Source organism: Canis aureus, chromosome 1 (assembly GCF_053574225.1).
Source record: "Canis aureus isolate CA01 chromosome 1, VMU_Caureus_v.1.0, whole genome shotgun sequence".
In the NCBI taxonomy this organism is placed as follows: domain Eukaryota; kingdom Metazoa; phylum Chordata; class Mammalia; order Carnivora; family Canidae; genus Canis; species Canis aureus.
The window spans coordinates 11,848,781-11,861,893 of record NC_135611.1 but is presented as its reverse complement, the minus strand read 5'-3'; the positions used below and the strand labels follow the sequence as shown (position 1 = coordinate 11,861,893).

General features: G+C 36.5%; 1 long non-coding RNA gene across 2 annotated transcripts in view; it reads left to right on the top strand.

Annotated features, from left to right (window-relative positions):
* Positions 1–13,113, top strand: part of LOC144324221 (uncharacterized) — a 56,274-nt gene that overhangs the window by 27,839 nt on the left and 15,322 nt on the right. Inside the window, exons 3-6 of one of the 2 annotated variants that reach the window (XR_013389777.1) lie at positions 1,470–1,561; positions 1,804–1,928; positions 8,406–8,504; positions 9,790–10,502. This is a non-coding gene — a long non-coding RNA (uncharacterized LOC144324221). Of the gene's footprint in view, positions 1–1,469; positions 1,562–1,803; positions 1,929–8,405; positions 8,505–9,789; positions 10,503–13,113 lie in introns of those variants that run through there. The other variant, XR_013389757.1, reaches the window with a different exon arrangement.

The window sequence follows — 13,113 nt, the reverse complement described above, 5'->3', positions numbered from 1 at the left end:
CTCCTTACTATATTTGCATAGTTTTATTCTTGTGGTGGATCACAATTCTTAAGGTTTCACAAATGTATCATACATTTTTCCAATACCCCCACAAATCCCTCAGGAGGAAGGAATCAGCTTGATAATTTACAAAGTTTCTTTTAAATACAACTTGACACAGCTAGGAACAACATTCCTAACTCTACATCTTTATGTCATCCTAGATAAACTCTTAGATAAGGCAACAGATTGTTGTGATTTGAAGTAGGAGGTCAAGAAAATACCATCTGTGAGCAATAATCAATTGCAAAAAAAAAAAAAAAAGCCATAAGACACAGCATGATGTAACACATAGCAAATCTCTCTTACTGGGAATTATATGGAAATATTTGACACTATATGATGAATATGTAATTGTAGTTTGTTTTGAAAACCCCAGGTGATTTCCTAAAATATAAGATTTTTTTATTCACATCTGTGATAACAGGGAACACATTTAAAAGGTGATGTGATGTGGACCTAGTTGACACATCTCTTTGAAGGGAGATAAGTATCTAACCACATACCCATATATATTTAAGTTAACAACAATTTATGGGGGATTATTAAGTTATGTTTTTATAATATGCTAACATAAAATATTATATATTTTCTCTAATTCAATGGTCTGTCACCAAACTAAGGAAGGGAACAATATGGGCTTCTTGTTATACTTTAGAAAGTCTATAAAAATCAAACAATATTTATATCGTGGGGTGGCTTTATGGATTAACCTACCCTGACACAGTGCTTCCTCTAAAACTGTCACCTGTGGGATTACAAAATGCCTTATTTACCACAATGGCAATCCACTCAGATTACCTCTGACAACGAATTCATTTTAGATCAGATAGAGTGTGGCAATGGGCTCATTCTCTTGAAATCACTGTTTTTATGTTATCCATAATTCTGAAGCAGTTGGCCTGATAGAACACTGAAACAGACTTTTAAAGATTTAGTTCTTATGTGTCCACCTCTTGAAGGGTAGTACAATGAGCTCTAAGATGCAGTCTATGTTCTGAATCTGTGATTAAAATATGTTGTTTGTTCCGCAGCCAGGATTAAAAGGTCTAGGGAACCAGTGAGGTGAAAATGAAAATGGATTCTTTCACTACTGCTTCTAGTGACCCACTAATGAGGTGTTTGTTTCCTATTCTCATGACTTTTGCTTTTACTGGTGTGGTAATCTTAATTTTCAAGTGGAAAATGCTTCTATCAAAGGGCCAGACAATGATTCCATTAAACTGTAAGTTGAGACTTCCACCTGGCCACTTGGGTTTCTCATGACAGTGAATTAACAGGTAAACAAAGTATTAGTGTCCTGGCTAGGGTGATCAATTCTGATTTCAGAGGGAAATTGAATTGCCACTATATAACATCAGTTAGAAGAATGTCTGGAATAAAGAAGATGTGTTAATAGTAAACCTTCTACCTCTGTATTTATATTACAGTATATTAAAGGACAAGTGTGATTTGGCTAGGAAAGGAATACATATCACCCAAAAATGGATGAAGGAACTGTACATCCTCTTTGAAGGAACAGGTAATTTTTGCTCTCAGCTCCATCAGGGATGGTTGGATGCCATTAGGTACAAGCATAATTGTGTTATTCTCTCTCTTTGGAAGTTCATAAGGATTGAAGGAAGTGCTAAGTTGATAAGAAGCAGACCGGGATGATATTATATGTGATATTATATATATGATATGTATGTGATATTATAGGTCAATATAGTTAAACTGGAAATATTTTACCATGTATTTGATTTCCTTTATGGTTCATGAAAGAAATTTATATAAGATTTGAAAGAAAAGAAGAGAAAGCTGTTCTATATGAAGTTTGGAGCTAAGCACCAAGTGACGTGACACCTACAAGTTGCCATGGGATGACTTGGTCACCTTGCTGGTATAAGGTACATATAGGGACACTAGACCTCTTTTGGCTTCTCTGAGAACTGATCCAAGTATTTAAGCAGTTCTGTGTTGAAAAGTACTATTTTACTGCATGTCAGATGAAATGACAGGAAACATGGTTTCCAGTTTGTTCTCATAGGTCCTAGTTTATTCTCACGGGTTCTAGTTTGCCCTTATCTCTCCAGATCACATTCTATTCTCCTTCCCTACCATCAGCCTGGCTGACCTATCACATTTCCCCAGCTCCCTAAATTAAGTCTAATTTTTATAATAAACTCCTTATTCTGTATCACTCATGTATCACTCTAAACGTACCCTGACTTACTCACAATTTATAATTTATTTATTTGAGAGAGACAGCGCATGTGCACATGCATGCATACTCAAATAGGATTGAAGGAAGGGGGGGAGGGGCAGAGGGAGAGAATCTTCCAGTAGACTCCCTCACTGAGCCAGAGCCCAAGATGGGGCTTCATCTTGCAACCCATGAGATCATGACCTGAGCCAAAACCAAGAGTTGGATGCTCAGTCAACAGAGCAACCCAGGCACCTCTAACATTCTTGTGAAAAAGATTTATATAAATACATCTACAAGGTCTTTAATACATATAAATCAAAAAGACAAAAAAGAAAAGAAGAGTGAAAGTCAGCATTTAAGACCAAGAGAATCAAACAAAACTTGAAATTGTAGCATCTGTATACCACATACATTTTCTCAGCCCATAATTTTACTTACAATATTGCTGCCCAAACCAACCAATCACAGTTGTAAAGTGGCAGCATCCTACTTCAGTGTACACAGATGTCACTCAGAACATCTCTGCAGGTACTCTCTCAGCTATCATGACCTTGCACAACATGGAAGTATAAGTGAATTAACCTTTTTGGGGCAACTCTTACTGAAAGGGGTTATCTAGTTATCTGATTAATAAATGCTCTTTTAATCTATCTTTATGATGGAGAGCTCTGAGGTGCATTCTATAAGACTCTTTAGAAAGTTGTCAGCAAGATATAATCCATTTGTGCACAGTGGTGATCAGGTCAATATTTCATCTTTGTATTAACTGTCCTACATTCCCTGTTTTGCTCTTTATAATTGTCTTTTGATTGGGATTAATTCCAGACTTCAAATCCTCTGTTCAAGATATTTTCTTAGGCTAAGCTTTTGGCGGAACCCAGATTAAGAGAATGGTTATCATTTTGGTGCTAAAAAGGACCCCTTCTGGAAGAGACTTTAGAACTAGGTCCTCTGATTTGTATAAGGATCAATAATGACCCTATTACTAGGGATAGATGTGAAGATGTAACACCTGATGTATAATTGTTTCACAATTATCATTTAACTGGTAGTGAACTTGATAAGATATAGGTGGAAAGTGAAGCATTGGTTTAGTTGTCAGTGGTACTACTTGAAGGAAACAGGGAAATAATTACAAATACGAGACATCAGCTATCTGACAATAGCTTCCAAGCTACAAAAAATTTGAATGTTCAGCCTCAGCAGATGCCCTTTGTCAAAGTCAAGACTTTGACCCAAAGAATGAGATGCTGAGTCTTGGAATTCAGCATTCAGGTGAATAAACCTGAACCCTTGGATTATCTTGAACCCTCCCCCTGTATGAAATGGGTGTTTTCCAAGGGCTCCTAAAATCTGTCCTAAATTTTTGTTTTATTATTATCATTTCCTGGTGAATAACTTGGGCTTACCTCAACAAAGCCCAAGGTTGTAAGTTCTTTCTCCACTATGAGAAGACACAACTTATTTATCAAAGAGTTTTCAGATCTGGAAACAGGTGATTATATGTTAACAGTAATCTTGAATGTGTTGGACCAGAAAGGGAGATTTTAGGGAAGATAAGGGAGAATTTATTGATATGAGTGTATACCCTTGTGATCTGAGTTTGAAGATTTGGTCGATAATACCTGAAACTATTCCTTATATGCTGCTGGGTTAGTTTTGTGATGGACACAGTGGGAGCCACAATGAACAGTAGAGAATGTAAAAGATAAAAGAAGCCTCACAGATGTCAATGTGGGGATGTTAGAATAGATTTACTATGTGAGACCAGGGTACCATAATCTATGTTCTCCAGGAGTGACACAAGGCCACTTCATATTGTTAAAGCTGTAAATAAAGAAGGTTATTGGGTAAATTATACAGTAATACCTTTGAGAAGTAATAACTGTCTTCTCTATGCTGGAGTTGATGGTAGGGAAGGCTGTTGTGTAGTTAGGCTCTCTATTATTATTTATAATAGGGCTTTAGATCAGCAGAGGCCCAGTGGTGGTAATTAACTGACCAAGGCAAGGTAGACAGCAGGTTTGGAGAGAAAACCATGACGATTTGACCTGCAGGGATTTTTTTGGCAATGGCTAATAGATTAATGATCTTAAAGATTAGATAGGTGGCAAACCAGCTTGGATATCACTTAACAAAATCACAAAAGAGAAACAACAGAGAGCAAAATGTCTCTGCAGGAAGTCAGATGCAGCAAGTGTAAATAATGATCCATTAATCATTTCCAGATTTATGTTAATTATCAGACCCAAAGTGCTGTAATTCAAGGAACCAAAAGCTGTTGAGTATCAGGTCTGAATGGATTTGGATATAAGCAGAACCAAAATATAGTAATGGTTATAGTGAAAGTACATGGCAGCCAGGTGATGAATGGCATTCTAGCATACAACTCTCTCAGTTGTTCCAAAATGTCCAGGTACTCATTGTGTAATTATTTTTTTTATTATATAATTGGAATGTATAGATTGTACTGAAAGAATTCCAATAACTTCGTCTTACTTGTGAATTAAGAGCTATTGAGATGGGGAAGGCCGAGTTGAATTTCTTGAAACTCTTCTTCCCCTCCATCACATAAGCAAACCCATACTAGGATAAATTAAACAGGTTAATGCCACCATCAAAAAGGATGTACGGTAGTATGCTCTAAAAATCCACATTTAGTTCCCAGTCTGGGCACTAAAAAACTAGAATTGTGCCAGATAGTTGTGGAATATCATAAACTTAAACAGACGGTACTTCAATTGCCACTGGTATGTCACATATGGTATTGATATGCAAATAACACAGCCTCTGGCACTGGGTATTTGGCTATTGATCAAAGTTAGAATTGCCATGAAAAGACATCAATGAGAGAGTTAAAAAGTCAGGCCCCATAGAAAGGATAGTTACAATAAGTATAGCCAACAAATTATTCATATTCAAATACAAAAAGGACGGTATTAATAAAAATGCAGCCAACCCAATTGAAAAATGAGCAACACTCATTGGGCAAGTCCTTTACAAAATAGGTATAAAATTGGTAATAAATATAAAAATGTGTTTTAAGTTGAAAATTCATTAGTTAATAAGGAAATACAAATTAAAATCACACAATGTGATACCTCAAAATACCCCCCAATATTTCCAAAAGTGAAGAGAGATGTAGTGTTGGAGGGACGTATATCAAAAGGAATGATTTATGTATATTAGGTATAAACTGGGACATCACAACTAAGAACGGCTTAGCAATATAAACTAAAGCTATACCTTTGCAAATCTTATCACTTAATGATCTCCTAGGTGTATACAAGAGGAAAAAATATCAAATATTTAACAAAATCCATGTACAAGTTTCTTTTTAAAGCACTATAGCCTCAAATTGAAGATTCAATTGTGCATAAACAATTGGATGAATATTCATAAATGGAATCATTTAAAGCAGTGAGAAAAAGAAATTACAACTACATACAATAATATGGATGATCTGACAAAAATGTTAAAAGGAGATGGATACAAAGAAGTACTGAAAAAAAGCAAAATCAGTCTATGGTATTAAAATACCAGGACAGTGGAGCAGGTAATCACAGGAAAACCACTGATGTTTAATTTTGCCATAGTGCTGGTTATAAGCATGTGTCCACTCTGAAAATTTACCAATGTGAAAACTTCTGATTTGTTTACTTTTCTCTATTTATACTTTAATAAAGTTTCCTAATGTGAAAAAGGCAGCAGTACACATTTTCTGTCTTCCCCTAGGGTTGTGCTTACTTTTCTGTACTCTGTTATAGTATAGTCTGCAACGGGGTTTACCATCCTTTTTTTCCCCCCTCAGATCATCATCACACTGGTCACCATATTAATGCAGTCATGCTCATTGCAATCACACTAATCAGGAAGTAGAATTCTGGGTACTTTAGTAAGACACATGCATTCCAGAGAGTGGCAAATAAGAGCCACAAAGACTAAGGGATCTGCCCTGCCAAGAACAATTTGTGGGCTCTGATAGTGTAAGTCATGTCCACATATGTCCTCTATGGTATAGGGCCATTTCTTGCACATTTGTGACACCTTACTTTAAGCTTCCTGGGCCTCTTTGGATTCTGGAGATGACATATGTTATATATAGAATATTATTCTAATGAATTTATCAGGTGACTCAGAAGTCCGTGGGCAAAAAAAAAGTGACCTCCAGGATTTCTAAGTCACAGTATAAGCTGCCTTTCCACTCATGCTACATGACTCCATAGATTTGACAATGCTGGAGCTATTTGAGCAGATAAAGTACTTTGTGGTAGCTCTAGGAAGCCCAGAGAGTGTCACAGAGCAAACTCCTCAGGAACTGAAGTCCAGTCTTAAATTGTCTAGCAGAAAAATACTTATTTAAAAATAGCTGTTGTTATGGCATTGGTCCTATTAGGGTTAAACATCTGACCATGAAACAAGTAACTATGTGTGTGGGGAGGTCATTAAGAAGATGTGACCACTAGTTGACCTACTAGCAGGACTGGGGCAACTGAAGTTCCCCCCCCCCCCTTATCCCTTCCCTCATTCTTGGAATGTATGCTCTTCTTACCTTCCCCATTCCCAGAAGCTGTGTGATGAATAAAGGTCTGAGATAGAGATGTGGTATCAAGACTATCTAGAGAATATACAGAATTAAATCCAGTTAAGATCTCTAAATTCAAGATTCCAGTGGGTATGGAGATCTACTGGTCTTATAGCAGCCACCCAAGACAAGCTCTTACATAAGTTCCCTTGCTCATTAAATCTGCCACCTACCAATCTGGAGTAGTCAGCCTCTTTGGTCTCTCCCTTTCCTCATGTACGGGGACCAATCTCAGATTATACTTAAGAAGCTCCTGAGGAATTACTAACAATCAGCAACTAATTACTATGCAATCAGAACAGCCCATTCTGACCCAAATATTCCAAGATCCATCAGGCACGTTTAGGCAGTCATGGTAACAATCCACTGTGCATAGAAAATAATGCATTGTAGATCTGGCCTTGGAAGGTCGAGAAGGCAAAGATATGTTGAATGAATAGATGACTTAGACTCCTTTGTCACCTCCCTTAGTTTTGTCAATGCTTTATTCTTAATTTATATATATGGCCTTTAGGGGCTTCTTTGCAATAATCTCATAAGGGAGAATGGCTTTGTTCACAAGTGCAAGTACAAGTGATTGTGTATTATATTTATTCTGCTACCCAACAGACCTACCAAGGATGGCTTTGAGGGCAATGGTCAACAAAAATCTTTGCACTGAGCAGAGCAGTTAGCTGTGTTATTGGTTATTGCCTTATATGGAAGGATACCTGATGTGCAGATATACATGGATTCTTGAACAAGAGGTTTGGATATTCAGTTAGGGGCCTAGAAGAAGCAAGATTAGAAGACTGAAGCCAATGATGTTTAGGAAATGTGCAAATACATAGATCTATGGGAGTGGGCACAAAGAATGCTGATCTTTAGGTCTCATTTTCTTAACAGCCAGACAGTATTTGCCACTAAGGAGAAAGTGTTGAAACAGGAGTCTTCTAATGGACCTCAGCTACTCTCTCCTGTCAGCCAGAACAGTTTTTGCATAACAGACCTGTAAATACCACTATCCATATGCTAATAGGGTATCTAATTTACCATAAGAGATTCTTCATAATAGTGCCTAAAACCAAGGAGCTTACTAAAAATTATGACAGGTAAAATGTTCAGTTCAAGACCATGGTATTAGTGGTCTTACAAGAACACATCTCTGAGATAGCCAATTGAGTATTACCTGATTAGGATGACACTCCTGGAAAACACCCTATATAATGCAGTATATACACTATTCCACAACGGATGTATGGATATGTATCCCTACTAACTAGAATGTGGGGATCTGATCCAGGGATGAAAGTAATATTGCTCCCTCCACCAAAGATGCACTTGCAGAATGTTTTTCCCCATGCTGATAATTATACACTCTGCTGGCCTAGGCACAGCAACTGGCCAACTTTTTTACTGTAATGGGTTAGACTCTTTATAGGATATTAATTTCTCTTAATGGTGCTGGGAATGGAGGGGTTATGACCTTTCTGATATTCTCTTAGCCTAACTTTGAATTCTGAACTCTAGTCATTAGTCCACCTCTGGGCAAAAGTGTAAAGTGAGAGCAGCTCATTGCAGTTACATTGAATCTCTCTCACTTTCTGCCCCAAGCTTCTGTGACATCACCATTTGGCACACTTGTTGGAAACTCAACAGATACATCGATATAAGAACAAACCTGGATGTGAAAGGACATTAACACTTGGACCAGTGAGTATGAGCCAGAGCATAAGTACTTTCTCAGGTGGCTTCAGGGGACACTACACAGAGGTAGTCAGCTCCATCATGTATCCCTTGACTGACCTTCCCTTTACTTCCTTTCTACTCCCAGCCTCAAATCCTGTGTCCTGGGATCAATTTCCTAAATAAGCTACCTGCACTCCATAGTTTGCTCAGGCTTTGTTTTGAGGAAGAACCAAGAACAAAGATACTGGCATTAAAACAAATACACCATGGTAATCCTGAGGGGCTTTGGACATGGAGAGATAGGGGCTTGAAGTGTCTTTATGTCAAGAAGTTTCTTGGGTTGGAGCCAGTTTATTTAGCTGCAGTATAAGCAGCTAGCTTCATTTCAAACATTCTTCCACTTTTCATTCCACAAGTAATTACTCAAATATTTCTTACATTCGAGTGAAAATCAGTTCAGATACGATGGTGTTGAGTTACCTCATTATATCTAGAATTGCTGAGTATGAATGTGTGAGATACTTGATAGAGATGTGCTTTTTCACAGCTCAAACTACGTGATGGCATTTGCTCTCATTGTTGAGAAGTGGAGCTCAGTCTTTGCCCAATATTGTATGCTTATCTGCAAACATACGAGGCATTAGCCTGCTGGAAAATCTTCAGTAATAATTTCATATAGTCTCTTTCTTGTGCTGTATATGGCACAGCATAACATTCAGAGAGCAGGCTGGACCTTAGGTTCCTCAAAAGCTGAAACTCAGCTCAGGACAATGGCTCAGCATCAGCAGGGAAAGTTATGAGGGTGTTTGTCCTTGGTGACTTAGGTAGCTATCTGACCAGAATTAGACAAGCAGAGATGACATCCGCAGAATTCAGCTCTTTCTGAGCTCAGGCTTGCCTTCATTCTATGTTTGCACAGTCCTTACATCATAGTATACATGTCTACAATTGCAGTTGTCAAAGTTTATGCATGAAGCAGAAAAGGAAAAAGGAGATTGTACAAAGTACTTTCAATTTACGTGGGCATATATTCATGCCTTTTTCTTTTACAATATTCATCTACAAGCTGAGAGATATTTAGTTTAACTAATTTAATTTTAGGTGTTGATCTTCATAAATACTCATTTAGAAACAAAAAAAAAATGTCATCTAGTGGTTTTGTTTGCAGCAAGAATGAAAAGATGAAGTGAGGTAGACAATATGATAGCTGAATGGGAAAGAGAAGCTAATTATTGCCCGCTGCTGTACTTCATGGTGTGTGATGAGCCCTGAGTGTCCCCTAAATAGAAGGAATTTCTTTCTGTTACAGGAGAAGACTGACTCATGGTCAAGCCAGAGCCGATCTTTTCTTCTTATACAAAGGAGACAATGCAATTTGGAAGTCAGCGTGAAGGATTCTGTGGCCATAGAGGCACAAATCATCATATAGCCTTGATGATAATGACATTCTTCATCCACCCCTTCCATTTATTATTGACTAGAATACTATTATCTTTGGCTTCTTTTGTGTTATTTAATATGTTGTGATACTGTACTCATTTTAATGGACTCACTTTAATCACTCCATTTCCAATAGTAACAAAAACATTTCATACAGGTACTTCTTGCTTCCACTAGGTGACATATATCAGAAAACAGGCAAAAGAAGAAATCATTGAATCACAGATTATGTTTCAGATGTCTGCATGGCGATTGTTTAGAATGCAATGCATGGTGTCAGAGAAACGTTGTAGATAAGAGTGGTAAGGTCCAAAGTGAATCAATCAAAAAGAAAACAAACAACTACTAAATTCATAATGTTACTGAACTATTAGTAGTATTTCACAATTATAGAGAGAAAGGAAGAAAATAATTTGATGGAGAGAAAAACTAACATTAGTTATAAACCTGTATGCCAGACACTTCAAAGTATCCCATCAAATCACAAGAAGTGCTATTATTTCCCTATTTTATAAGTGTGGATGCTGAAACTAAGAGTTTGTGATATCATGTCCAAGGTCATTTAAAGCTTGTGAATAGCTAAGCTGGTATAATAAACCCAGTTCAGTATGATTCAGACAGTTTCATCTACTGGATCTTCTCAGGATGGCCAAGAATTGGATGTTGCCTTAGTTCTTTTTTTTTTTTTTTAATTTTTATTTATTTATGATAGTCGCAGAGAGAGAGAGAGAGAGAGAGAGAGAGAGGCAGAGACACAGGGAGAGGGAGAAGCAGGCTCCATGCACCGGGAGCCCGATGTGGGATTCGATCCCGGGTCTCCAGGATCGCGCCCTGGGCCAAAGGCAGGCGCCAAACCGCTGCACCACCCAGGGATCCCTTTTTTTTTTTTTTTCTTTTTTTTTCTTTTCTTTTTTGCCTTAGTTCTAATACAGAATTAAAACATCATTTCATAGAAGGAGAGACCCAAAAGGTGTATGAGCTCCCCCACCTGAGCTCCGCGACATATCTCTTTTAAACTTCATAAAGCACCTTAAACCAGACATTGGGACTCAGACTTGTTCTTAGGGATTTGGAAGGTACAGGAAAAAGGGCAGATAAGAGGCAGAGAACAATTTTCAGTTTTCCTCAGTGCTTATAACAGAGGGCTGATAGGTTTTTTCATGTAAAATAAAGTCATAGAGCCATATTCTTATGTTACTAAAACCAAATAAATGATTTGTGTCAGTTTAGTTACAATCTATATAGATGAAATTTCAATACTTTAATGAGATCCAATAAAATCTTTTTCTTTGGGTCACTCTTTTATCAAAAGATACCAACTATTTAACAATCTTCATGTGAGAGAGGACCTGGGTTTTTTTCATTTGTATCTGTCTTCCTGGTTGAGACTTGCCCTCCCAAAAAAGAGCAATTCATAAGATATATTTTAAACAGGAAAAAGGCAGAGTAAATGTCTCATCCCCCCTCCCCATTACCACTTCTTCCAGCTGTATAGCTCTGATTATCCATTGGGTGATTAGGGATTTAGCTACCTCATTCAGTTTTCCCACAAATGTAAACCAAAAGGAAAAGGTTACTCAGTCACCATACAGAAAATCTCACAGTGTGTGTGACTCACATCAATAACACTGGGGATGCTACTCTTATATTTTGGCTTATGGAAGAGTGATGGGAATATATAACTCACTTTCATGAACTGGCAGATACTTTAAAAAAAAAAAAAAAGCTAGGTGTCAGTGCCTTCTCTGAAGAGAAAGACAGATCAATACTCCTGTAATTTACTAAGTAATTTTTGCTATGTTTGCTGAGGCCACAGGTTCTGGTAAATGAAGGAAACTACCCATTTTTAAAAGCATTATGGGATTATACATTTTCACAGTTATTTCTTGAAAAATAAAAGTTTCTTTTAGACAAAATTGAATACTAAAAGTATCATAAGAAAATTCATTCTTTTCTCCAAAGTGAATTGTAAGTACATTGTCAACTTACCTGGATATACTAAATTTTTTTTTTTAAAGTAAATATTCTCAGCTATCTCCCTTTCAGCAAAATTCTTTCTTTATATTAGTAGGGTAGCTAATCATCCCACTGACAAAAATGGCAAAGTATTTTATAGGTCTCAATTTTGAAGTGGTCTTAAGCATAGAGGAGGAAATTGCTGTTTATTACAGATGAGAAAATTCAGGCCATTATATTAATGTGATACATATGCATATACTCCCCATATCACCAATATTTCTTATTCTGGATAAATATATATACTTTGGAATAGCTTATCTACATACATTCATAATTTGTGTAGTTTTAAATGAAAATTTCATAATTAAATTTATCTAAGCTGGTTATTTACAGGGAAAATTTAAATTCATTTGAGCTGTCATGAAAAAAGAAAATTATGAAGTAATCCAAAATTAAGAGAGGTGAAGAAAGACATGATTAATTTCTGTATGAGAACAGCGTTTTTAACAAAAAGCCTCATAATTTTCTAGGATAAATTGTCTTTACAATCTATATTGAGGCAGGTATGAAAAAAAAAGAATACACATTATTTAAAAAACTTCAATTATTTAATTTCCCATTTGCATTTTAATATAAATTTTGACTGCACCACCTGAGACTTGCCATAAGGCCAGAATTTAAATATTAAAGTAATTAAGGACTGAGCAAATTATGAAATTTCTCTCTCATTTATCTAATGATTGTGAACTGAGGTTATGTCATGGTGGAAAGAAGGAAGGTGTTCCTGTCTTAAATGTCCTCAATTTTGAGATGAGGTCTCAAATTTGGATGCAAGATAATAAACACTTTGTGTAATACTTCTCATACCAAGGCGGGGGGAAAAACAGGTCTGATTCAATGTTACATCCATTCTTTCTTTAGTAGACAGAAATTGGAAGTTAAAGATTTTTGTTAAGTAAATCAATTCTCAGAATGGTCCTTAATACATTTAAAAATTCCAACCTTGGATTTGTCTGATTCTAGGTTGATTATCTACATAGATTCTCTGGCCAAATTTATGTTTGAATATACTATATAGGCAGTATATATGTGTTTACTGGAATTAGGTTACAATCTTGCATCGTTCTAATAAAATAGCTGATAGTTTCTATTTATGCCAATTCAGTTTTGCAGTTTCATATCTCCTATAATAAATGAATGGTTTCCATGATAAATTTTGAAATTTCCTCCACTA